This window comes from Castor canadensis, chromosome 5 (assembly GCF_047511655.1).
Source record: "Castor canadensis chromosome 5, mCasCan1.hap1v2, whole genome shotgun sequence".
Lineage (NCBI taxonomy): Eukaryota > Metazoa > Chordata > Mammalia > Rodentia > Castoridae > Castor > Castor canadensis.
Window position 1 is genome coordinate 30,113,780 of NC_133390.1, and position 24,772 is coordinate 30,138,551.

The 24,772-nt window shown below is 34.6% G+C and overlaps 1 protein-coding gene and 1 pseudogene across 23 annotated transcripts in view; both read left to right on the forward strand.

The window, feature by feature from the left end:
* The window catches only part of Robo2 (roundabout guidance receptor 2), a 1,713,446-nt gene that overhangs the window by 915,776 nt on the left and 772,898 nt on the right, over positions 1-24,772 (forward strand). The window lies entirely within an intron of this gene.
* On the forward strand, positions 1,663-15,829 carry LOC141423219 (eukaryotic initiation factor 4A-I-like; annotated as a pseudogene).

Consider the following 24,772-nt stretch of genomic DNA (forward strand, 5'->3'; position numbering starts at 1 on the left):
GTTCTGTAGATATTATATAAAGTACTGAATCAAAAACCCTGAGCCATTTAAACTTAAGTCCTGATCCCTTAATAACAGAGACTCTACCACTACCTTTGTCTAAGAAGGACCTCAGTATGTTCTAGCCATGAGGTGATTATGTTGATTTGCTTAAAGAGTGTCCTTGAGTTCATGATGTCATCTCAAGGGTAATGAATGCTTGAGGGTTGTTGAATATTAATCAGAAGAGGTCAAAGGAAAGAGATGTTATGTTACTTTTTAAGTAGCTTAAGAGAGAGAAAATTTGAAGCTCAAAAACATCCATAAAAACATATAGAAGTTTCCAAATATGCAACCCCAATCTGAAAGCAGAATAGCAATATCCTATGAAGAATCATCCACCTATAGGATGATTAAGTGCTTTTCATTATTTTGTAATAATTTCAACACTGCCATTAACAAATACATTTTCCATGCATTCTTTCTATTTACTTAGTAGTGTATGTTTCATTCACTGTTATTTTAAATAATGTCAGGATTGTAGTAAATATAATACTAAAAATAACCTATATACACATACCTTAAAAGCATTAGAAGGTGTCTCTTGGGATAATATATAAAACTGCTTTAAAACAACTTAGAGTGGTTATTAGGAATTGTGTACATTCAAGGATGTAGTATCTTAATGACTACACTTTAGGCAATACTGTTTAATTTTTAATGGATATATACTAAAATTTGTATCTTAAAATAGCATCAGGCTCATCACACCCTTGACACTGGTAACATGGAACATTTTAAGAAGCATCTAATCCCCATATTTAACTCTTGGAATATTTACAACATTCTGAATATTTAGTTTCTTTTATCCCTTAGGTTAATAATTAAAATCCTGTTTTTCATGATGATGGAAATGCTTCCAAGATATAAAATGACTAAAAAGGAATTGGTGAGATTGTCACTTGGGCCCCTAAATGTATTGCTTTTCCAAGAGTTATTCAGGCTTAGAAAATAATCAGGCATTTCAATCCAAACATATGTGTTTATTTTTTAAAGTCTTGACTAGAGTTATTAGTACAGTCTTTCTTTGTAAATAGTTTCAGGGTAAGAATAAACAATACTTACTTTCTACATTTATGTCATTATAAAAATCAGGAAATTTTAATCTTGTGATTTATGGAGCATTCAGATTCTATGCAGGGTCTTGGAATGGATGCAATAAGTACACTTCCTGAATTTAGTGTGATTTTGTGTGTGGTGGGGGTGAGATTGAGGATCTAGAGAAATTCTGTAAAATTCATCAAATTTAAAAAGTGTGGGACTACTCTCACACTTTTTAAATCATAGGTGAAGTATAATCTATTCAAAAAGCCCTAAGTAATCAAAGATCACTAGAAGAACATTTCCTAACTACGCCTACTAGATAACACTTTAAGATTTAAGCCAGGATCATTCATTCTATATATACATATTAACCCATACTTTTCATGATATGGCATACTTTGATACTGCTTGTTTTCCATTAAAGTTTATTTTTAAAATTTATTTACCAGGCACTTTCTTTTTTTTAAAATTGTTTTATTATTCATATGTGCATACAATGCTTAGGTCATTTCTCCCTCCTGCCCCCATCCCCTCCCTTACCACCCACTCTGCCCCCACCCTCTACCCCCAACCCCTCAATACCCACCAGAAACTATTTTGCCCTTATTTCTAATTTTGTTGTAGAGAGAGTATAAACAATAATACGAAGGAACAAGGGTTTTGCTGGTTGAGATAAGGATAGCTATACAGGGAGTTGACTCACATTAATTTCCTGTGCGTGTGTGTTACCTTCTAGGTTAATTCTTCCTGATCTAACCTTTTCTCTAGTTCCTGGTCCCCTTCTCCTATTGGCCTCAGTTGCTTTTAAGGTATCTGCTTTAGTTTCTCTGCGTTAAGGGCAACAAATGCTAGCTAGTTTTTTAGGTGTCTTACCTATCCTCACCACTTACTTGTGTGCTCTCGCTTTTATCATGTGCTCAAAGTCAAATCCCATTGTTGTGTTTACCCTTGATCTAATGTCCACATATGAGGGAGAACATACAATTTTTGGTCTTTTGGGCCAGGCTAACCTTACTCAAAATGATGTTCTCCAACTCCATACATTTACCTGCAAATGATGACATTTTGTTCTTCTTCATGGCTGCATAAAATTCCATTGTGTATAGATACCACATTTTCTTAATCCATTCATCAGTGGTGGGGCATCTTGGCTGTTTCCATAACTTGGCTATTGTGAATAGTGCTGCAAAAAACATGGGTGTGCAGGTGCCTCTGGAGTAACCTGTGTCACAGTCTTTTGGGTATATCCCCAAGAGTGGTATTGCTGGATCAAATGGTAGATCAATGTTTAGCTTTTTAAGTAGCCTCCAAATTTTTTTCCAGAGTGGTTGTACTAGTTTACATTCCCACCAACAGTGTAGGAGGGTTCCTTTTCCCCGTATCCTCACCAACACTAGTTGTTGGTGGTGTTGCTAATGATGGCTATTCTAACAGGGGTGAGGTGGAATCTTAGTGTGGTTTTAATTTGCATTTCCTTTATTGCTAGAGATGGTGAGCATTTTTTCATGTGTTTTCTGGCCATTTGAATTTCTTCTTTTGAGAAAGTTCTGTTTAGTTCACGTGCCCATTTCTTTATTGGTTCATTAGTTTTGGAAGAATTTAGTTTTTTAAGTTCCCTATATATTGTGGTTATCAGTCCTTTGTCTGATGTGTAGCTGGCAAATATTTTCTCCCACTCTGTGGGTGTTCTCTTCAGTTTAGAGACCATTTCTTTTGATGAACAAAGCTTTTTAGTTTTATGAAGTCCCATTGATCTATGCTGTCTCTTAGTTGCTGTGCTGCTGGGGTTTCGTTGAGAAAGTTCTTACCTATACCTACTAACTCCAGAGTATTTCCTACTCTTTCCTGTATCAACTTTAGAGTTTGTGGTCTGCTATTAAGATCCTTGATCCATTTTGAGTTAATCTTGGGATAGGGTGATATACATGGATCTAGTTTCAGTTTTTTGCAGACTGCTAACCAGTTTTCCCAGTAGTTTTTGTTGAAGAGGCTGCTATTTCTCCATCGTATATTTTTAGCTCCTTTGTCAAAGACAAGCTGGTTATAGTTGTGTGGCTTCATATCTGGGTCCTCTATTCTGTTCCACTGGTCTTCATGTCTGTTTTTGTGCCAGTACCATGCTGTTTTTATTGTTATTGTTTTGTAATATAGTTTGAAGTCGCGTATCGTGATACCTCCAGCATTGTTCTTTTGACTGAGTATTGCCTTGGCTATTCGTGGCCTCTTGTGTTTCCATATAAGTTTAACAGTAGATTTTTCAATCTCTTTAATGAATGTCATTGGAATTTTGATGGGAATTGCATCAAACATGTAGATTACTTTTGGGAATATAGACATTTTTACTATGTTGATTCTACCAATCCATGAGCATGGGAGATCTCTCCACTTTCTATAGTCTTCCTCAATCTTTCTTCAGAAGTTTATAGTCTTCCTTGTAGAGGTCATTCACATCTTTTGTTAGGTTTACACCTAGGTATTTGATTTTTTTTTTTGAGGCTATTGTAAATGAAATTGTTTTCATACATTCTTTTTCAGTTTGCTCATTGTTAGTGTATAGAAATGCTAATGATTTTTCTATGTTGATTTTATATCCTGCTACCTTGCTGTAGCTATTGATGATGTCTAGAAGCTTCTGAGTAGAGTTTTTTGGGTCTTTAAGGTATAGGATCATGTCGTCTGCAAATAGGGATATTTTGACAGTTTCTTTACCTATTTGTATTCCTTTTATTCCTTCTTCTTGCCTAATTTCTCTGGCTAGGAATTCCAGTACTATGTTGAATAGGAGTAGAGATAGTGGGCATCCTTGTCTGGTTCCTGATTTTGGAGAGAACGGTTTCAGTTTTTCTCCCTTAAGTATAATGCTGGCTGTAGGTTTTAGCTACATTATAGCTTTTATAATGTTGAGGTACTTTCCTTCTATTCCTAGTTTTCTTAGAGCTTTTATCATGAAATGGTGTTGAATCATATCAAAGGCTTTTTCTGCATCTATTGAGATGATCAAGTGGTTTTTGTCTTTGCTTCTGTTAATGTGGTTTATTACATTTATTGATTTTCGTATGTTGAACCACCCCTGCATTCCTACCAGGCACTTTCACATGATACAATACCTTTAAATTTTCTTATAATATCTTTTAAAATACAAAGGTAATGCAAAGTGTATTTCCATTCCTTTTGCCTAGTAGAGGCAATCATTGCTTTCAATGTCTTTATATTCATTTGAACAGATACATAGATAAATGGATAACCAGAAAATTAGTTTGTCTCTCTCTCTCTTTCTTTGTCTTTCTCCCTCTCTCTCCCCTTCCCCTTCTTCCCCACTTCTCTTGCTCTCTAATATAAAATTATAGCATTAATATACAATGCTTTTTAAATTTAAAAATAGGTCTAGAAAATCAATCTACATTAGTACATATAGAAATACAATACCTCATTCTTTTAACATCAGCAAGCAATCCATTATATGGGTTAACCATGTTTTATATAACCTGTGTCCTATTAATTGATATTTAGATTTGTTTCAGCAATTTGTCATTACAAAGTATGATGCAATGAATTCTTTTGAATACGTTGAACTTGTATAGGTTCAATTCCTATAAGTGAGATGTGTGGTCTAAAAGGTGAATGCGGCTAGTTTCTAAGGATCATGTCTGCGAGTCAGGATTCCGATCCAGAGACAATGGCCCTGATGGGATGGAGCCAGAGGCATCATGGAGAGTAAGTGGAATAAGATTGTTTACAGCTTTGATGACTTGAACCTTTCTGAGTCCCTCTCCATGGCATCTATGCCTATGGTTTTGAGAAGCCCTCTGCCATCCAACAGCGAGCCATTTTTCCTTGCATCAAGGGTTATGATGTGATTGCTCAAGCCCAATCTAGGACTGGGAAAACAGCCACATTTGCCATATCAATTCTGCAGTAGATTAAATTAGATCTAAAGGCCACACAGGCCTTGGTCCTGGCACCCACTCAAGAATTAGCTCAACAGATACAAAAAGTGGTCTTGGCATTAGGAGATTACATGAGTGCCTCCTGTCATGCCTGTATCTGAGGCACCAAATGCATGCTGAAGTACAGAAGTTGCAGATGGAAGCTCCCCATATCATTCTGGGTAATCAGCGATATCTATCTCCCAAATACATCAAAATGTTTGTACTGGATGAGGCTGACGAAATGTTGAGCCATGGATTTAAGGACCAGATCTATGATATATTCCAGAAGCTCAACAGCAACACCCAGGTAGTTTTGTTGTCAGCCACAATGCCTTCAGATGTTCTGGAGGTGACCAAAAAGTTCATGAGGGACCCCATTCGAATTCTTGTCAAGAAGGAAGAGTTGACCCTGGAAGGTATCTGCCAATTCTACCTTAATGTGGAACGAGAGGAGTGGAAGCTTGACACTCTCTGTGACTTGTATGAAACCCTGACCATCACCCAGGCAGTCATCTTCATCAGCACCCGAAGGAAGGTCGATTGGCTTACTGAGAAGATGCATGCCCGAGACTTCACAGTCTCTGCCATTCATGGAGACATGTACCAAAAGGAACAAGATGTGATTTTGATGGAGTTCTGATCCTTCTCTAGCAGAGTATTGATTACCAATGACCTGCTGGCCAGAGGCATTGATGTGCAGCAAGTTTCCTTAGTCATCAACTATGACCTTCCCACCAACAGAGAAAACTACATCCACAGAATTGGTTGTGGTGGTCCTTTTGGGGGCAAAGGTGTGGCTATTAACATGGTAACAGAAGAAGACAAGAGGACTCATAGAGACATTGAAACCTTCTACAACACCTCCATTGAAGAGATGCCTCTCAGTGTTGCTGACCTCATTTGAGAGGGGCTATCTTGCTACTTGGCCCCAGCCAGGATTGAATCTTGGGGAGGGAGGAGCAGCTGGAGGGGGAGGGAAGGGAGCCAAGGGATAGACATCTTGTTTTTGTTTTTGTTTTTTTTAATTCCTTTGAATAAATGTCACTTTTTGAGGCAAAAAAAATTAAAAATAAAAAAAAGGTGAATGCGTATTTAATTTTCATAGATGTTAGTAAATCATCTTGGATAGACAACACCAATTTACACTTTCACCAAGGATGAGTGAATGTGGTCATGCAAACTTTTAAGCATTGCTTCAATAGAAGTGAATGTGCAATGGAACTATTCACATGAATCCTCCAATTCAACAGTAACATAAAGCTTCTTGTTTCAGACCTCTTCAAGTCTCTTTAAATGCTTCATCTTTGAGAAAAATACAATGATTGTTTTGACAAATATTTAGTTGAAATCTTATGGTGGTTGTGTATAGCTACAGCCTAAATTCTTCTTGGCCTAACAGTTTCACTACTATAGTATTTAATTAATTAGCATAAAAATGTTCATTAGTATAAAATATGTATTTATTTAAATTATCAGATGGAAAAGGGGAAATCCTATCCCTATTTAAAACATCAGGTAACAAAAATAGCCTTTGTGGGTGTGAAAGGTAAACTGGAGAATAGCTGAAGCAAACAAGAATTATACTGCATGAGAGAATAATCAAAAATCCAAAGTATAGTTTTTAGTGCTTCTGTGCATCCTATCTTTGTCTATAAATGAAAGCCCTGAACCACTCTAAGAAATGTTATGTTTTTGTAGCATTACAACCCTACTAGTAATCAGAAAGCATTAAAAATGCTCATGAACACTGTATTCCACAAATTAAGTGAAATTCACACATGGTTAAATAGGTAACCTAGCATGCCTAAGCAAACATTTTATATGGTTTCTCATTACCAAACCATCAAAACAAATCTAAGTAGTTTTTATCATCTATTTAAATTATGCTCTCGAATTTAATCAAAATCTTTTCTTTAGGGCAAGATAGTCCAATATGTGTGGATGTTGATTTAAATGGTGCTCAAAGAAGAGGGCAGATATTTTACGTATCGTTTGGACTGTTAATGAATATCTTTACACCAGGCTTTACTAAACAAAGTGATAGATGTTTAGAGGTCTATCCTCCATAAACCACAAAAGAGGGTCCTTCTAGTGGATACTGAGTTCACATTTCAGACCTTTGCAATCTGTACACATAAAACAAATGTTTTCCCAATATGAAAGAAATAGTTCTCGTCTGGTAGGATTGCATAATTCTAAGATCAGCACCCATCTGTGTATATGTTTTTTTTTCTTTTAGCTTATGTTAATGGCTTTATTTGGCAACTTAATGTTTTCCTTTTCCCTCCTAACAGCAGGTGAAAGAATTCATAAATCTGCCATGAACAGTTGCCAATGAATATTCATATCTGGGATGTCTGATTGCAGTAGTTTGACATTTTTATTTGATTTCCATCAAGAAAAAGAAATGCTTTGTTTCTTAATTCATAAGGCTCTCCATTTGGTTTCTGCTCATTTATACCACTGCCTAAGTTATTATAATTGCCAGTATCAAATAACTAATTTTATAAAAAGTAAAAGTTGCTAGGGTCCAGAAAATATGTGAATAAGAATTAAACTCGCTAACTTGCTGAAAACAGTGTATCTTCATTTCTTATTGCATAATTTGGTTAAAAATAAAGATCCATACTAAGCACCTTCAGGTCCTATCCTGTATGTATGGTGCTAGTTCCATGACACTTTGATCCCATCTGATGAACTGATGTGATCTCTTTTGATATAGAGGCCTCCTGAGCAGATGATGCAAACTTAATGGATTATGTTTTCTGTAGATCTTTGTTTCATGAACAAGAAGATATAATTTGTTGAACAAGAATTGACTCTGTACAATTTTATTGAATATTTGTGGTTATTTGTCAAAAGTCAAGGCATTCATAGAAGTAACACTGATTTTTTTAATTAATTAAAACCTGACATTAAATTGATCCTTTACCATAGGCCTCTTAAATTAAGGATACATAAGAATCATGTAGAAAGCTTGTAAAATACACATTCCTGGACCATGTCCTTAGAACCCATTTAGTACCTGTAGAGTGGGACCCAATAACTGTTACTTCCAACAGTTATGCTCTACCACACCGTATTAAAATAGTTTATAGTGCTAACTATCTTTTGGTCCTTTATAAAGTACATACAAAAATTGATGAAAATATAGTTTGGCAAATCATTAAGAAGTTTGTACTTCCAGACAGATTGCAAAATATACAGGGAGGAGGGGGTTCAAAACAACCTACACATTGAATAATGCAACATAGCAAGTGTTCTCTCCAATCCTGTTCTAAATACAGTGTTTGCATATGGTATATATTATGTGTCAGGAGTAAAAACCTAATTAATAATATATGATTTTAATCTTCTTATGAAGTAGAACCTGAATTCCCCAGTTCCTATGTTTTTTGTCGAAAAGCTAAATATAACATAGCAGTAAATTAATGCATTTCTGTTTTTAATCATCTATAAGCCAAAAACTGAAGAAAAACATGTAACAAATTAGAAGAAACAGCCATGGGAATTAAAGAGTATTTCCCTAGTCTGTTACTGAACTCAAAGCATCTATTTTTAGTTGCAATATATAAAATGCTGATTTCTATGTGTTTGCAAAGTAGACACATATTCTCTTGAGATGTCTCTTTGTTTTAATATATCCTAAGTACCAAAAAAGTTTTGATGACCCATTGCTTTTCAGCACTAACAATGAATACAAGTTTTTGTTGTAGTGGTGATAATGGTTGTTTTTAACAAATAACAATTTTCCCAAGACATTTTAAGGAACCACAGCTTCATAGCTTGTTTTCTCTACTTCATGATCATTCTCTTCTAAGCATTTTCAATTTTGCTGTCAGGCATCCTCCTAAAAGCACTAATATGATCTCATGCAGCTTATCTTAATTAAAACATTTCAACAGCTTTTAGCATAAAGCAAATATTTCTCAGCCTTGCTCATAAAACTTTTCATAATCTGACTCCAGTGTATATCTTCTGCTTTATAGCTTAACATTTTTGTCCCACTCTAAAAAACAACCTAGTTTCTTTAAAAAATAAAAATGTGGTAAGATCTCCTCTATCCCCTGTTCCTAAAATATCTTCACTTCTTCTTTCTTGGTTCATTCCTATTTGTCCATCAAAACTGAGATCATTAATTCACTTCTTTTGGAATTTTTCCTCATGGCTCCAGGCTCTAGAGTCTTCAACCTGTAGATCTCCATTGTAATCTTTACAAACTTCTAGCATAGAGCTTGCCACACTGTTTCTCTACCCTCCCCAATGACTAAAGATCTCAAGAACAGACTGTGCCATTTATATTTATGTTTATCACAGTGCCAGCATGTAACAGCAACCCAGTAAATAGCTTTTTCAAAAATGAATTTACTCACAGTGTCATGAATATTGAGAAATAAGACTTGACATTGATAGCTAAAGTTCAATTCCTAATGGACTTGCTATGCCAAACAAAGTACCTTGATTTTAAAATGTTGCTAAGTGGAAAAAATTTGTAGAGGTTTGAACGAGAAAGCAACACAGTACAAAAAGTGCTTTAGGAAAATTAGGATAATGTGTGTAAATTGACACAGTAGTTCAGGAGTGAAGTGAGGAATATTTGTGTGGTGTTAATGTGAGTAGAGCAGAAAGAAAGATGCTGAAACACAGGGCTTTATGACTCCAAGAGTTCTGCCCTAGAAGATAAAAGAGCCATTGGAAATAGAATGTTAAGAGAGCCATTTGTCACATGGAGGAGGGTCAGACACTCTCTAAAAATCAACTTGAAGAAGATGTCAGTGGAAAATAGAGAAAATCTTCAAGTAATTACAAACAAATTTCTGCCACGGAAATGAGTTTATAGGGCCCAAGTCCTGTGTGAACATGAGAGTTGACTTCATAAATGCTGAACATTAATTTTGTCAGGAGAGAAAAAATAGGAGTTGAAGGGTAAAGGAAAGAGATGCTGAGAAAACGAGGAATGACTTTGAAAGGAGAAATGGTCAATATGGCCTATGCAGAGACTACCCCAATATTTTATGTTATTCTGTACAACATAGCCACAAATGTTAAATATTCTGAAATTTTAGACACATGTAAGTGTAAAATGTCACTGTGAATAGACCACATGGGTTTTCTTAGAGGTGTGTATGAAAATGAAACTTCTATACTTGTACTCCAGGCTCATCCCAGGTATCCCAATGCAAGTGGAGTGTTTAGAATAGCCCTTTCCTATATTCCATACTTTTCTAGAACTCTGCTTCTTCCCTCCTATCTCTATCACTTCCCCTTCCTTGATACCTCATTATTTTCCCTCTTCACAGTTCTACCTTCCTGCCCCAGCCTATTACTTTGTAGCTCTCCAGACAGTCCCACCATGGGGGACCCTGAGGATGTGGTGAGACCACATAGGAAAAGCAGAAAGATTTCCCATGACTGAACTGAAACTTCCTCAGCCACAACCTCCGGCAACATCTTTTCCCCACCCGGCCAGTGGTTGCCCCACATCTTTTCCCTGTTCTGCTGAATGGCATAAGGCATTAACCATTCTCTGTCCAGGAGGCTACTCCCCTAGGCAAATTCTTTGTTCCTAAGACTGCCTGGCTGTTTAAAGTTAAGTGTGACTCATCCAAGCACTAAGGAAACCAGATGTGACATCTGTGGCAAGTCTACCTCTCCTGATCACTGAGGCATTTGAACATGACTGTTGTTGGTCAGTTCTTGTTATTGTTTATCTCTTCCACTGCAAACGATACTCCATCATTCCCAAAAGCATTCCTTGTCTTTGTGTGATGATTTGTATTATAAAGTGGTTGTATATAAATCATTTAGTTCGATCTTTAAAGAAGTCTTTGATCCAAGGGTAGTTAGTGTCATTTTACAGAGGTAGTGATCAAGATCCAGAGTGGCTGAGTGGTTTACTCAAAGTGACACTGCAGAGATGTGGCAGAGCTGACAGATATCTGGTGCTGTTACCACTATGCCCCAAGATGGCTTTCAGGTTATTCATGTCTCTGCTCAGTGATAAGTTCACAAAGCATATTATTTCCTCAAAATCCTTCTTACTTCAATTTTTTTCACAAAATATTGTTTCATTATGGCATTTTATAAATACAAACATTGAGATATTAAAACTCTAGAGAAGACAAGTTCCCTCAGATAATTTATACCAGAGCTAGTAGTAAGAGCCAGACTTCATGACTATTTTTGTAGCAGATGTTGTGCTTCAGGCCCTTTTCTGCCTTTGTTTCTTTTTATTGTTCTCAGAAGATACTTAAAAGTGCATTGCGTTCAGATTTTCTTGATATCGCGCTAACCTCCACTAAAACTTGAGGCTTATGACAAATGCGTGACCACATAACCATGTTGCCATTGTCTGCAGATTTTTCTTGCAACCTGGCCCTTCGTTTTCCATTTTCCTTCTGCATTTTCAAATAGTCCATCTACAACTTTATTATTATACTAAGTTAAGTAGAATCCAACAACAAACAAAACCCTTCTTCCTTCTTCTATAAATGCTTGTTACAATCTTTTCCTTTTCTTCCCAGGAAAAGTGGTCTACCCTTTCTCTCCATTTCCTAATCCATACTCTTCATTTTTTGGAACTGTACTTATTTAAAGTGTATGTATATGTGTGTCAGAGGAAGAAAGAACAAGATAAAAGGAATGTATAATCTTTCTATTCAGCCCAAACTTATCAAACTGTAGTCCACCATTCCATTAAGAGGACTGCTAGGAAAGTTACTGGTGACTGATCCTCTTCCTCTGAATTCTCTGAAGTGCTGAAAATAGTCAACACTTACCAGTTTGAAAGTTTCTCTCCTAGTTAGCTATTTCACCATTCTGAGTTTTTTCATAACTCTTAGAGTTATCTCTTTTTATCAGGAAGAAGTAGAGTTAATAGCAAACAGAAAGCACTATTGCCAGATGCCTGAGCACCACCACCAGAGATATATATTGGGCAGTTTACTTCTGTGCCTATTTCCTTTAAAGTAGGTAAAATAATATCACCCAGTTTATTATAAGTTAAGTAATAGCCTTGTAGGGCTATTCAGAGGACTAGATGGATTGATGCAAGTAAAGCCCTTATAACAATATCTGGCAGATAGCAATTTCTTAGTAAATTATTCTCCTCCTCCTCCTCCTCCTCCTCCTCCTTCCTTTGTCTTCTCCTTCTACTACTATGGTTACTACCGTAATTACTCCTCTGTCTCTTGCTTCTCTTCTCTTCTTTTACCCACAACCTAGATAAGATACTCCTTAGAGTTCTGTTTGAGTTCTTATTCCTTCTGAGTGCTCTCTCAGTCATTTTTATCTATTGTCAAATCTTAAAACCACTACATATAATTTTATGCCTCTCATATCTCTATATCCAATCCCTTAACTGAATTCCAGACCAGTATATTTAACCATTTACTGGACAACTCCTCTTTTATATCATGCTGGTATTTTACAGTCAAAATTTATAAATCTCATATATCTTTCCTGAAAACATGATTTTAAATTTATATAATTAAGGTTAATGGCTCTCTATTCAGTAATAAACCAAGCTAGAAATCTCAAGTTGCTTTTTTCTTTTGACTTCACTTCTAACTACCTGCTATGCTCTGAGGAAGAGGTTTTCCTATGAGTCACAGAGAACTTGGTTAAAAGTGGCTTAAATAAAATGTTTTTATTTTACTTATATCATCACAGACTCAGATTCCTGGGACAATATTTTCATCCTTATTACAGATACAAAATTTTTATTGAACTGCTAATGCATGGATGTGCTTAATTAATATGTGCATTATTATAAGATTACATATTACTATTGGAAAGACAATAGCTAACTCCTATCAGTCAACATCTCAAGCTATGAGAATGATAATCATTGGAAACTGTTTATCTAAATCTCAACTTAAGAAATATGAGTTAAATTACCTTTTCCTAACTAACTGCTTTTTATTGAAGCTTAACAAAATTATTTCTTTATATAAAGACAATCATGATGAAACTTAAGTAATTACAGTCATGAAACACAAACTTTTTAAATACAGAAATGTATAGTATTTCCAGGTGATGGGGCATTTCTTGGGGGTTCCTCAGAGTTCTCTGGCACAGTGATCTATTACATGTCATTCTATTGAATTGAATAATGCCCTTCTCCCAAACTGGCTCTCTCATTTAAGAGGATCTAGACCACACACTAATAAAATTATAAATGTGTAAGATACATTTGGGAACTATATTTTTAATAATGTTAATATTTGATTATTGTTTCTCTATAGTTTCTTCAATTTACAAACATGACTACTGTTTAGAGAACATTGAGAGTATTTCTCTAGGTTTCTATTTTTCAGTAAAATATTTCTCAGTAATACAAGAAAGTAGGTTGAATAATTTCTCACTTTAACTCATTTCATTTCAGCATATCAGTTAAGGAAACAACTTTCTTCACTTTATCTTGATAAACAGAAAAATTATTTCATGGACATCCCAGAACTAATCATGAGAATCCCTCAGTTTCTGCATTTCATATCCCACATTCAGTTTGTTCTCATCCATTACCAGAAATTCAAGTTAGCTTTACAGCATTTCTTACTCCCTGCATATGTCTTTATTTTGACATTCATCAAAAAAACTTGTCATGTGTTTCAGCAGGTATATAGAGATCTTTAGTATGAACATCAATTTGTCATAAATAAAGAAAAAGTGGTTTATCTATTTAAATTTTCAAAGTGTAGCCATAAAAAGTGTTTTGTTATCTAACAGTTATCCAAATAGATTATCAAAAGGTGTATGTACCTGAAAATATACATACCTAAAGACAACCTTAGTAATGATTTATACTTCAGAAAACCTATTTTTCACCAAGTTATAAAAATGAGCTATTTGTCATAAAATAATTAAGAACACAGTGTGGAACTAGACTTGAAGGGTTTTGAGGGTCAAGGTAAATTTTAATAATGCATAATAATTGTCTAAGAGATTTAACATAGCTAAATTGAAACCAAAAAATCATAATTTAAATTATTGAGCAATGAAGCTGTGACAGAAATGTCAAGCATGAAGTTTATTTTCCTCAGGGACATCTCACAGAATATTCCAGTCACATCTTTGTGCATTTTCTTTTTATAATATATTAAAAATATATGAAGGACTATCTTATACAACTCTTGGTGAAGGATTATGTTTTAGTTTGTGATTTTGATTTGCATTTAAATTATTCCCTAATACCTTTTATAAAATATAATAAAAGCAAATAATTAAAAATAAATTAAAAGATAAAGTTATACAAATTCAAACTATCATTTTTTAAAAATTATTATGCTTGGTGGGGGTACATTGTGGCATTTACAAAAGTTCTTACAAATGTATCAAATGTATCATACTTGGATTCACCCCCTTCACTATTCTTATCCCTCCCTGAAATAGTTTCAAGAGGTATCATTCTTTTATTTACATACATGTGTACGCTGTTTTTGCACTGCATTCACCCTCCTACGCTCTTTTCCCTCACTTTCCCCTTCTATTGGTACCAATACCCCTGTTCTCCAACTTTGTAGAAGAAAAAAGAAAAGAATGACATTTTGCTTGTTTGAGATAAAAGTAGCTACACAGGGAGTTTCCTTGTGAACCACAATTGGTTCACCTCTATTTTTCTTTATTCTCCCTTAGTTCCTTTCTTATGGTGGTTTCAGCCAATTTGAGAATTCTTTATTCATTCTTATATAGAGAGTATATCAACCTTATTCATCTTCTCAGTTTTCTTCTTTTACCCTACCCCTCTCACATGTGACCTTCCCTTAGTGTGACCAGTTTTTCATAATATTGCTATATCAAACCACCAATTATTAAAACTATAATCAGATTAAAGTGTATTGCACCTAATAATATAAAATAAGTGTAATTGTTATAAAGCTTACTTTCAGATTCTGTTCTTAACAGTGTGTGTACCAATAACAAGCAGCTTGTGAACTAGCGCTAATCCATGGGCACACTGAGTAAGTACTACTGCCTTACACTACAAAAACATACTCTGACATATATGCACTTTGAGTCAATCCTCTATGACCTACCATAGTCTAGATTCACTTAAAAATGTAGATTAGCAATATCATAGCCAGATTTTTTACACTAAGCTTATCATTTATTACAGGTTACCAAATGAGATTCACTGATATATATGTCACTGATAGTGTTTGGGCCAGGGCATAGCAGGTAAACAGAATTCTGTTTAGTTGTAGGCATTAAATGAAACCTTAAAACTATAAGGAATATTCTGCTTTACACACCAAGATTATCTTAAAAAGGGCTGATCTAATCTGTGTCTTGTTCAAATGCTATTCCACATTTTGAATCAAGAGACATTTTATTCTTGAAGGTAGAATTTTTGGATCAATTATACCTAGCTTGTATTTTAGTAGGCACTTCAGCATGATTATATTAATTTAAACATAAAAATCAGGCCACTTATGAAGGAGTTGAATTATAAAAGAGCTTCTCAATAGCCTGCTTATTTTAAACCTTACTAACCAAATTATATGTAATTGCTTTTATTTGATCTTTTCCTAGTTAGAAACTGCCTTGAGGGCACATGTTTCAGTCCATTTAATTTGATCAAAGAAAGAAAAGTCCATGAGTTTTTCAAAGAACTTCCAGATTCAAGGTGCTAAATAGTGTATGTATTTTTACTGCCCCATATGGAGAAGTAATGTAAATGCCTGTAAAAGAAAAAAGAAGCATATAGTATTTATATCTAAAAAATATAGTTATTTACTTTCATATTTTGAAGCTAAATCATGTGTATAGAAGAATAATACTTATATTTGTTATGGCTCTGTTATTAATTATATAAAGACTTTGCCTTAAGCCTTAATTTATATGTATTTATTTTTATTCTGTTTATTGCTAATATTTTAAAATATCACCATCAAATTTTAATTATGTTGAAAATATTTGGCTTTATTTTTTCATGTTAAACAAAATTAATCCATTTGGTTATTAATAATTATCTATTTAGCAGTATCCAACACTTCTATTTTAGAGAAATACTGGTGACTGTCTTTGAGAGTTAATCATTCTAAGTGTTTCATTTTAATCACTTCTTTACATTTAATTCTCAAAAAGTACTTTAAGTATGTAAACTCCATACCCCAGCATTCCATTTCTTTTGTGGTATAAAACTGGCCATTTATTTTATTATTTAACTTTTGACAAACAAGAAACAAGTGAAAAATAAGGATGACTGTTTATACATAATCAGGTTGAATAAGAGTAAAGTAGGGTAATTTCCACACTAACTGTAAGTAGATGCACCTGCACATCTCAACTGCTACTTTCCAGCACCCTGGGATTTTCTCAAGGGCCTGAACTTTTCATTTAATGAACTATATGTTAATTGTTTAGCCATTTCTAGTGGCAGGGTTGAGTCACTAAGTGACTTGTAATATACAGTGAACTGTCTCACAATCACAGAGCAGCTACATTTTAACTAAAAGTGTGACTACTACTTATTTTTAAGCAAGGAAAAGTCGAGGGCATTGGTTCAACTTGACAGACACTTATTGTTTATATTGTGGACAGTATTAACACTAGTCTAGATTACTATTATTTTGTGAGACAGGAGGAAATGATACATAATGGACTATTGGCTTGAACTTTGTTCTCAGAGAAAACTTGCTCAGTGAAAAACTTGTTATTTTTGCTGTCATAAAGCATTCATTTCTTATTTTAGTTAGGAATACACATTTATATATTATATGAATTCCGAAATCAGCTTAGCACTACAAGGATCTTCTAAGATGAGACCATTTTATAAAAAATGTTTATGTACATTGTTGGATGGTGTGCATTTGTTTTGCTTTATTTATTTGTTTCAATTTCCAGAGCTTGAATTTAAGAAAAATCATCCCATATAAATTTAATCCTTGAAATGACATTATTACTAACTCTCAATTTGGGGGGGCCTTTTATTTAATGGTACTCGATAGGACAGAAAGGCATCCCAAGATGGTCTCTATTATCTGGATTCTTTTAATAGAAACTCTTAACATCAATTTCTACTGGAATGCATTAGCAGTTTCATTTTTGTACGTAAATTGTTTCAAATTAGAAAGGACGTCTAAAAATAAATTTTTATTGGCGGAAAACACTAACTATTCTGTCCTCTACAGCCCTTCCATTTGATTGCAAAGTCTTTAGTCATGTCATGAGGCACATAAAAAATAAATGAGAAAGTGTTTGAACAAGAAAGAACATTGTTTTCTCTACAGAATTTTGGATGTAGCAGAAGACTGCCAGTAACATTTGAGGCCAATGATCAATTGATCAAGTATATATTTCATGGCAGGCATATTAGTCTGCTTCTGTTGCTATTCTTAACTACCTGAATACTAAATAAATAAAATAAATATATTTAGCTATCCTCTCAGAGGAGGAATTTTAATATCCAGCAGCCCATTTTTCTTTTTTTATTATTATTCTTTTATTCACATGTGCATACATTGTTTGGGTCATTTCTCCCCCTGCCCCACTCTCTCATCCTCTCCCCTTTTTCCCCCTCAATTCCAGGCAGGATCTGTTCTGCTTTTATCACTAGTTTTGTTGAAGAAAAGAGACAAGCCTAATAAGGAAGACAAAGTGTTTTTGCCAGTTGAGTTGAGGATAGCTATACATAAATATTCTTAGCATTGCTTTCATGTACACGTGTTATGACACATGTTGATTCAACTCTAACTGATCTTTACCCTGGTTACTGATCCCCTTCTCATGATAACTTCTGTTGCTTTAAGGTTTCTGTATTAGCTCCTCTGGAGTGGAGACATCAAAAGCTTTCATATTTTGGGTTTTCTACCTACTTCTATATCACCCATATGTGCTCTCCCCTTGTCATGTGGTCCCAGTCCAACCACATTGCTGCATCTACCCTAGATCTGAAGTCCGCATATGAGGGAGAACATAGGATTTTTGGTGTTCTGAGCTTGGCTGACCTCGCTCAGAATGATGTTCTCTAGTTCCATCCATTTACCTGCAAATAATAAGATTTCATTCTTCTTCATGGCTGAGTAAAATTCCATTGTGTACAAGTACCACATTTTCTTGATCCATTCATCAGTAGTAGGGCATCTTGGTTGTTTCCCTAACTTGGCTATTGTGAATAGTGCTGTAATAAACATGGGTGTGCAGGTGCCTCTGGAGAAACCTGTGTTGCATTCCTTTGGGTATATCCCCAGGAGTGGGATTGCTGGATCATATGGCAGGTCTATGTTTAGATTTTTAAAAGTCTCCAAATTTTTTTCCATAGTGGTTGTACCAGCTTGCATTCCCACCAGCAGTGGATTAGGGTTCCTTTTTCCCCTCATCCTCACCAACACATGTTGTTGGTGGTGTTTTTGATGATAGCTATTCTAACAGGGGTGAGGTGGAATCTTAGTGAGGTTTTGATTTGCATTTCCTTTATGGCTAGAGATGGTGAGCATTTTTTCATGTGCTTTTTTGCCATTTGAATTTCTTCTTTTGAGAAAGTTCTATTAAGTTCAGTTGCTCATTTTTTTAATTGGTTCATTGATTTTAGGAGAGTTTAGTTTTTTAAGTTCCCTGTATATTCTGGTTATCAGTCCTTTGTCTGACATATAGCTGGCAAATATTTTCTCCTACTCTGTGGGTGGTCTCTTCAGTTTAGAAACCATTTCTTTTGTTGTGCAGAAACTTTTTAATTTTATGAAGTCCACTTGTCCATCCTTTCTCTTAGTTGTTGGGCTGCTGGGGTTCTATTGAGGAAGTCCTTGCCTATACCTATTAGTTCCAGAGTGTTTCCTGCTCCTTCCTGTAGTAACTTCAAAGTTTCAGGTCTGATATTTAGTTCTTGATCCATTTTGAGTTGATACTAGTACAGGGTGATTTAGTTTCAGTTTCTTGCAGATGGATAATCACTTTTCCCATCAACATTTGTTGAAGAGGCTGTCTTTTCTCCATCATATATTTTTGGTGCCTTTGTCAAAAATGAGGTGGGTATAGTTGTGTGGATTCATATCTGGGTCCTCTGTTCTTTTTCACTGGTCTTCATGTCTGTTTTTCTGCCAGTACCACGCTGTTTTTATTGCTATTGCTTTGTAATATAGTTTGAAGTCGGGTATTGTGGTACCTTCAGCATTGCTTTTTTTGCTGAGTATTGCCTTGGCTATTCGCAGTCTCTTGTGTTTCCAAATGAACTTTAGGGTAGTTTTTTCAATCTCTGTGATATAAGTCTTTGGGATTTTGATGGAAATTTCATTAAACATGTCAGCAGCCCATTTTTCTACCTTAGGTAAGAAATCTTCTCACTCATTTACAGCATGGTGAAGAAGCAGGAAGGAAAAACTTTGTGGAATAGCAAACTCATGTGACAAAACAGAAAGCAAGATGGATTCAAGCTTTACTTGTTTTTTTTTTCTCAAGACCACATTCATTTATTACTCCCAAGCTTCTGTGCATCGGTGTAACAGGTGCTTGACTGGGACTGTTTTTTTAATAACTTGCTGCCATAGGAATTAACCAGGGTCCTGCAAGAACTATGCTAATTATCCCACTCCCATCACCTGACCACCTTGCACTAGATCCCACCTCTTAAAGTCCCACCATCTTTCAACATGGTCATAATTGTATACCACACTTACAACACATGAATCTTCACGTAACACATTCAAAAATATACAAACCATAATAGCAAGAACTCTTCCTATCCACCCTTCAAAGGTTTAGGCTTTGTCGTGGCACCAAAAATGGCAATATTCTCCCCTTCCCTCTGATACAAATCAATATTCATCATAAATTAATAAATAATGTATATTTATTTCTTTTTATAATATCTGATGCATATAATCATACACATTTTTATAGTCAGTGGGCATTGAAATGTGGATCCAACCTGCTTTCTAGCATGACAAATATCTATTTAAATTTTGTAAGTTGCAATTCATTTTCATTTCTGAATGCAAATTCTTCTCAGCAACCTACTTAATTTCTGAATCTTCTCTTGCTCCCTCTAAAGCTCTGTAGCTCTTCTTGTGTTCACATTAAAAAGTTATAATCTGTCTATCCAAGGACTATCTCTTGAACTTAAGTGTACATTGCTCTTCCCCAAATCTTCCACTTCTTTCTTTGGGTATTATGGTTGCCTTGATTCATTGTACCTTTACGAACAAGAATTGGCCACAGATTCTCCCTTTCCAGGTAGTGCTTTCATGATCAAGCAAATATTTGTTACTTTAATTAATACATTACAACTTATATATAAGTATCTCTTAGATAATAAGTCACAATTTTCCATTCTTAGAGTAGTAAAAATTGCACTGATAAGTTTCTGATGGCATCTTATCAAACTGGATCTAGACTTGATCAGATGACACTCTGAGTTATTTCTCTTTTTAAAATTATTAAATGAATTGAATATAAAATCACTCAGAGAATTGATTCCAATATCCCATTGAAATATTAATCAGCATACAAATAGAGAAAAACTATTTTTTCTTTTATTTTACAAATAAAAGATCTGGATATTTTTACACAAATAATTCAAAAAATGATATTTATCAACTGAGCATTGAACTGCCCAAGTAAAGTGTTCCTATGATTTATCTTGTAGATCAGAAGCCACTATGCTTAGTGAAAATACTCAAAATATGACTAATTAATGTTAGAATGATAACATGAAAACTTTAATTACAAAGGCAAATTAGGCTTATAGAAAAATGTAAAATACACAAAAAGCCTAATGAAGCTATAAATTACCCATAATCATAACACTCAAAAAATTTTTGTTTGTAAGTGTGATTTTAAAAAAATTTTATTATTATATTATTGTTTTACTGGGCATACATTGTGACATTTAAAAAAATGCTTACAATATATTTTAAATTCACCACCTCTATTATTGTTCTTCATCTCCCCTCCCCCATCTTAGAATGGTGTCAACAGATCTCATTTTTCCATTTTCATAAATGAGTACATAACATTTCTACTATACTCACCCTTCTGCACCCCTTCTCTATATCCTCCCTGCTCCCATGATACAAACCCACATTCAGGACCCATTTTACCTTCCTGTTCTCTGTTCTTGAAAGATGACATTTCTGTTTACTTAAGATAGCTACAAAGGGAGTTTCATTATGATACCTGCATGTATACATGTATTATATCCCAAATTGGTTCATCCCCTCCATTTTTCTACTTTCTACCTTAATACTCCTCTTACAGTTATTTCAAAAGGTTTAAATATTCTATATTCATTCTTATATAGAAATACAACAACCATACCCACCTTCTTTACTTTTAGGAATTAAAAATATTTTATTTATATTTTAGGCATTTGAATTAAACTCTGTGTATTACAGCGAGTGATATACAAAATGCTGATAATCAGTACCCTTAAAATTCTTATATTTTCAAATATTTTATTACATTCCAAGAGAACTAAACAGTCCCCATCTCTGTGAGATTATGAAACTTAAAATCAGTAAGGACATACATCAGATAAGTTTGGTAAGAAAGAAACTCTAAAGTACCAGGAACTGTTTCTGTATGGATGCTACAAATTTTAAATTAGAACTAGGTGTCTTTTTAACACTAAGTTTGTTTGCACCAAAAATATTCATCTTCATATATCTAAGGTTTGGAATTGCATATATTTTCTTTTTTTAAAATTTACCATTAAACTCTCTACATGCTTTCTTTTGTTGCTTTCTTTCACGTCTGTCAATTATTTTACATTTATGTACACCAGGTTCATCCATATGCCTGGGTAGCAAAAAAAAATCACATTCATCTCATGACAGTGAAAAACAGCAACAGCAGTTTCTAAATAAATTTATGTGCTAATAATTATGATTTATAAAAGTGATGTCCTGCTTTGTTCAAATAATTTGTACACGTACATTTTTAATATATTTTGTATAAAAAACAAATCTTACACTTTTAACTCTTACTTGCTTCAAAAAATCTAAAATTCCTTATTCTTTAAAAGAATAATGTTAAACCAAGATTACCTTGGTGCACATTAAACATTACAAAGGTTAATAAATGTCATATTACAATGGATAAGTCAATATTTAAACCTTTTCTAAGGCAAAGTTCATGTGCAATATGGCAAGGAAAAAAGTTACAAAAATATTTTAATTATTTTAAAATGGGAATAAGGGTATATTGAATGACTGGTAAACCAAAGGAATTATTTTATTTTTATGTAGTTTCTATAATTGATACAGACTTCAGAGACCATTCAGCATCTTTAGAAAAGGTGACTCCTCTGTAATCAGCAAACAAAATTTTCTGTTTCATTTTACAATTCCTTTTATAAATGTGCTTTGAGTGACAGAATGAGCTGAACAATTTGCTCTCTGGAAACTTGCGGAAATTCTCAATTCAAAGACATGCCTTGTATTGCCACTTGCAGACACTGAGTAAAGAAATTGAAACAGTAGTGTCAGCACAAACTTTGAATACATAGTTTGCTCTGAAAGCTTTCTCAAAAGATTTGTTCATTCTGCAGAAGAGCTTGTGGGTACTAGGATAAGAATTTCTCTTTCCCTTCCTTCTTTCCTATTGCCAGAGGCAGAGTGAGTATTCTAAAGTTTACCACCCAGAAGGACCAGCCTTAGGTCTCCTCTTAATTTGATTATTGACCCTGGTGGCCTTGAAATAGAGAATGGCACTAGCTAAGATAAATACATTGGGGAAAAAACCAAACAGAAGCCTAACAGAAGTAAGCCAAAGAATGTAAATTTCTCTGGGACCTTCTCGTTAAATAGAGGAGCAGGTTAGTGGGCCAGCCACAGTTGACTGACTGAGGAGATAAGTCACCCTGGGAATCTGAGAAAGGAATTTAAGTGCCATTAGTCTAAACAAAGGCTTTAGGTTAACTACTTTATATAAGAGTTGGTTGTTTGTTTTCAGATCAATAAAAAAAAAAGTGCCTTTTACTTCCAAGAACTATTAAGTCTATTTGTGTCAGCCCATACTTCCTCTTACCCATCAAGAATCTTCCAAAACCAAACAGGTTAAGTTTTTCATCTTTAAGCTGCCATTGAGTTTCTTAACATTTTTCCCCTTAAATTAATTATTCATTATTGCACAGAAGTGCCCCTTAAAAATCCTAAAGGTGTTTCTTGATTTCTTCTCAAATTGACTAAGACAAAGGAAAGAAAAACATGGTTTTGTTTCAAATCACAAATGTTACAAGCAAGAAGTTCCTTCTGTTCAGATTTTCAAACCAGTGGAGAGATCATAATGACTTGATTTCCACCACAGCTCATCACATAAGATCATGCAAAGAATCTGGATTAAGTACGACATAGTGGTTATTTTGTTGACTTATTTTCCCTTAAATGAAGCAGCCAATACTGAAGTTCACTAAAACCTAAGCAGAGACCAGACATAGTGGTATATAATTATAGTCCCAGCTACTTGAGAGGATTGTGAGTTTCATGCTAGTTTAGGCAAAGTTACAGAGACCCTTTCTCAAAAACAAAATACAAACAAGTGTTGGGAGCACAGTTAAAGTGGTAAAACACTTGCCAAGCAGGCAAGAGGCCCTTGGTTTAATCCATCAGTATAATAAAAACAAACAAACAAACAAAAACCCTACACAAACAGAAAAACATGAAAAGCCTTAAAAGGTGAGATTAGTAAAGAAAATTTGAGAGGTGGTGATCTTGTTTAATTCCTCACAGCTGATGCAAGAAGGGGATGCCCAGTCCAGACCAAAGAAAACTTGCTAAATTAACACAGTCAAGACTGAGTTCAGACAAAAGCATAGATTTGTCTGACCCATTGAACCATAAGAACACTTGGTTAGGATACTGTATATGCATGCAGTAGAAATCATTCTTTCTGAGATTTTATTGTTTAATGAGTATCACAAGAACACATTTCTTGCTTCTATGGCTTGAAAATTTATGTGCTGTAATTTACTGGCCAACGTGACAGTATTAAGTGGTGACGGTCTTTAAGAGGGGTGTTTAGATGATGAAGGATCTTCTCTTAGGAATGGGATTAAGATCCCTATTTTTAAAAAAAGATTTCAGACCACGCTCACCCTTTTTCACTTATTCCAACTTGTGAAGACACAGCATTCTTCCCCAGTGGAAGTTGCAGCAACAAGGTGCCAATCTTGAAAGCAGAGAACAGCCCTCGCCAAACAACCAAAACCCACCATTGTTTGCATCATGGAATCCCTAGTCTCCAGAACTATGAGAAATAAATTCCTGTTTTTCAGTTCTTTATAAATTACTATTTCTGGCATTTTGTTATAGCAACACAAATAGACTAAGACACTCAGTGTATTCTTTTCCTATTGCTAACAAAGTTTATGATTTAAGAAAACAGAAATTTCTTATATAAATATTCTACAGACCGTAAGTTCCACATTATTTTATGGTACAAAAATTAAAGTGTTAGCAAAGTGGAATTCCTTCTGAAAACTCTTGGAGGGATCCATTCTTTGACTATCTAAATTCTAGGAGTCATCTGCTTCCTTTGGCTGATGGTTACTTTGTTCTGAACGCTGCTTCCTTTATCACATTTCCACTTTGGACTGTAGCCCTCTTGCTTTCTCTTATAAGGAGGGACCCTAATGATTGTATTACATTGGCCCACAAGGGAAATTCAGTGTAACTTACTCACCACAGAATACTCAACTTAAGCACTGCAAAGTGCCTTTGCCATCCTAATTTAATACATTCTCAGGTTTGGGGGATTAGTTTGAGTTCATCTTGTAGGGGCCATTATTTTGCATAGTGGAAAATCCACAGTATTCAATCAAACAC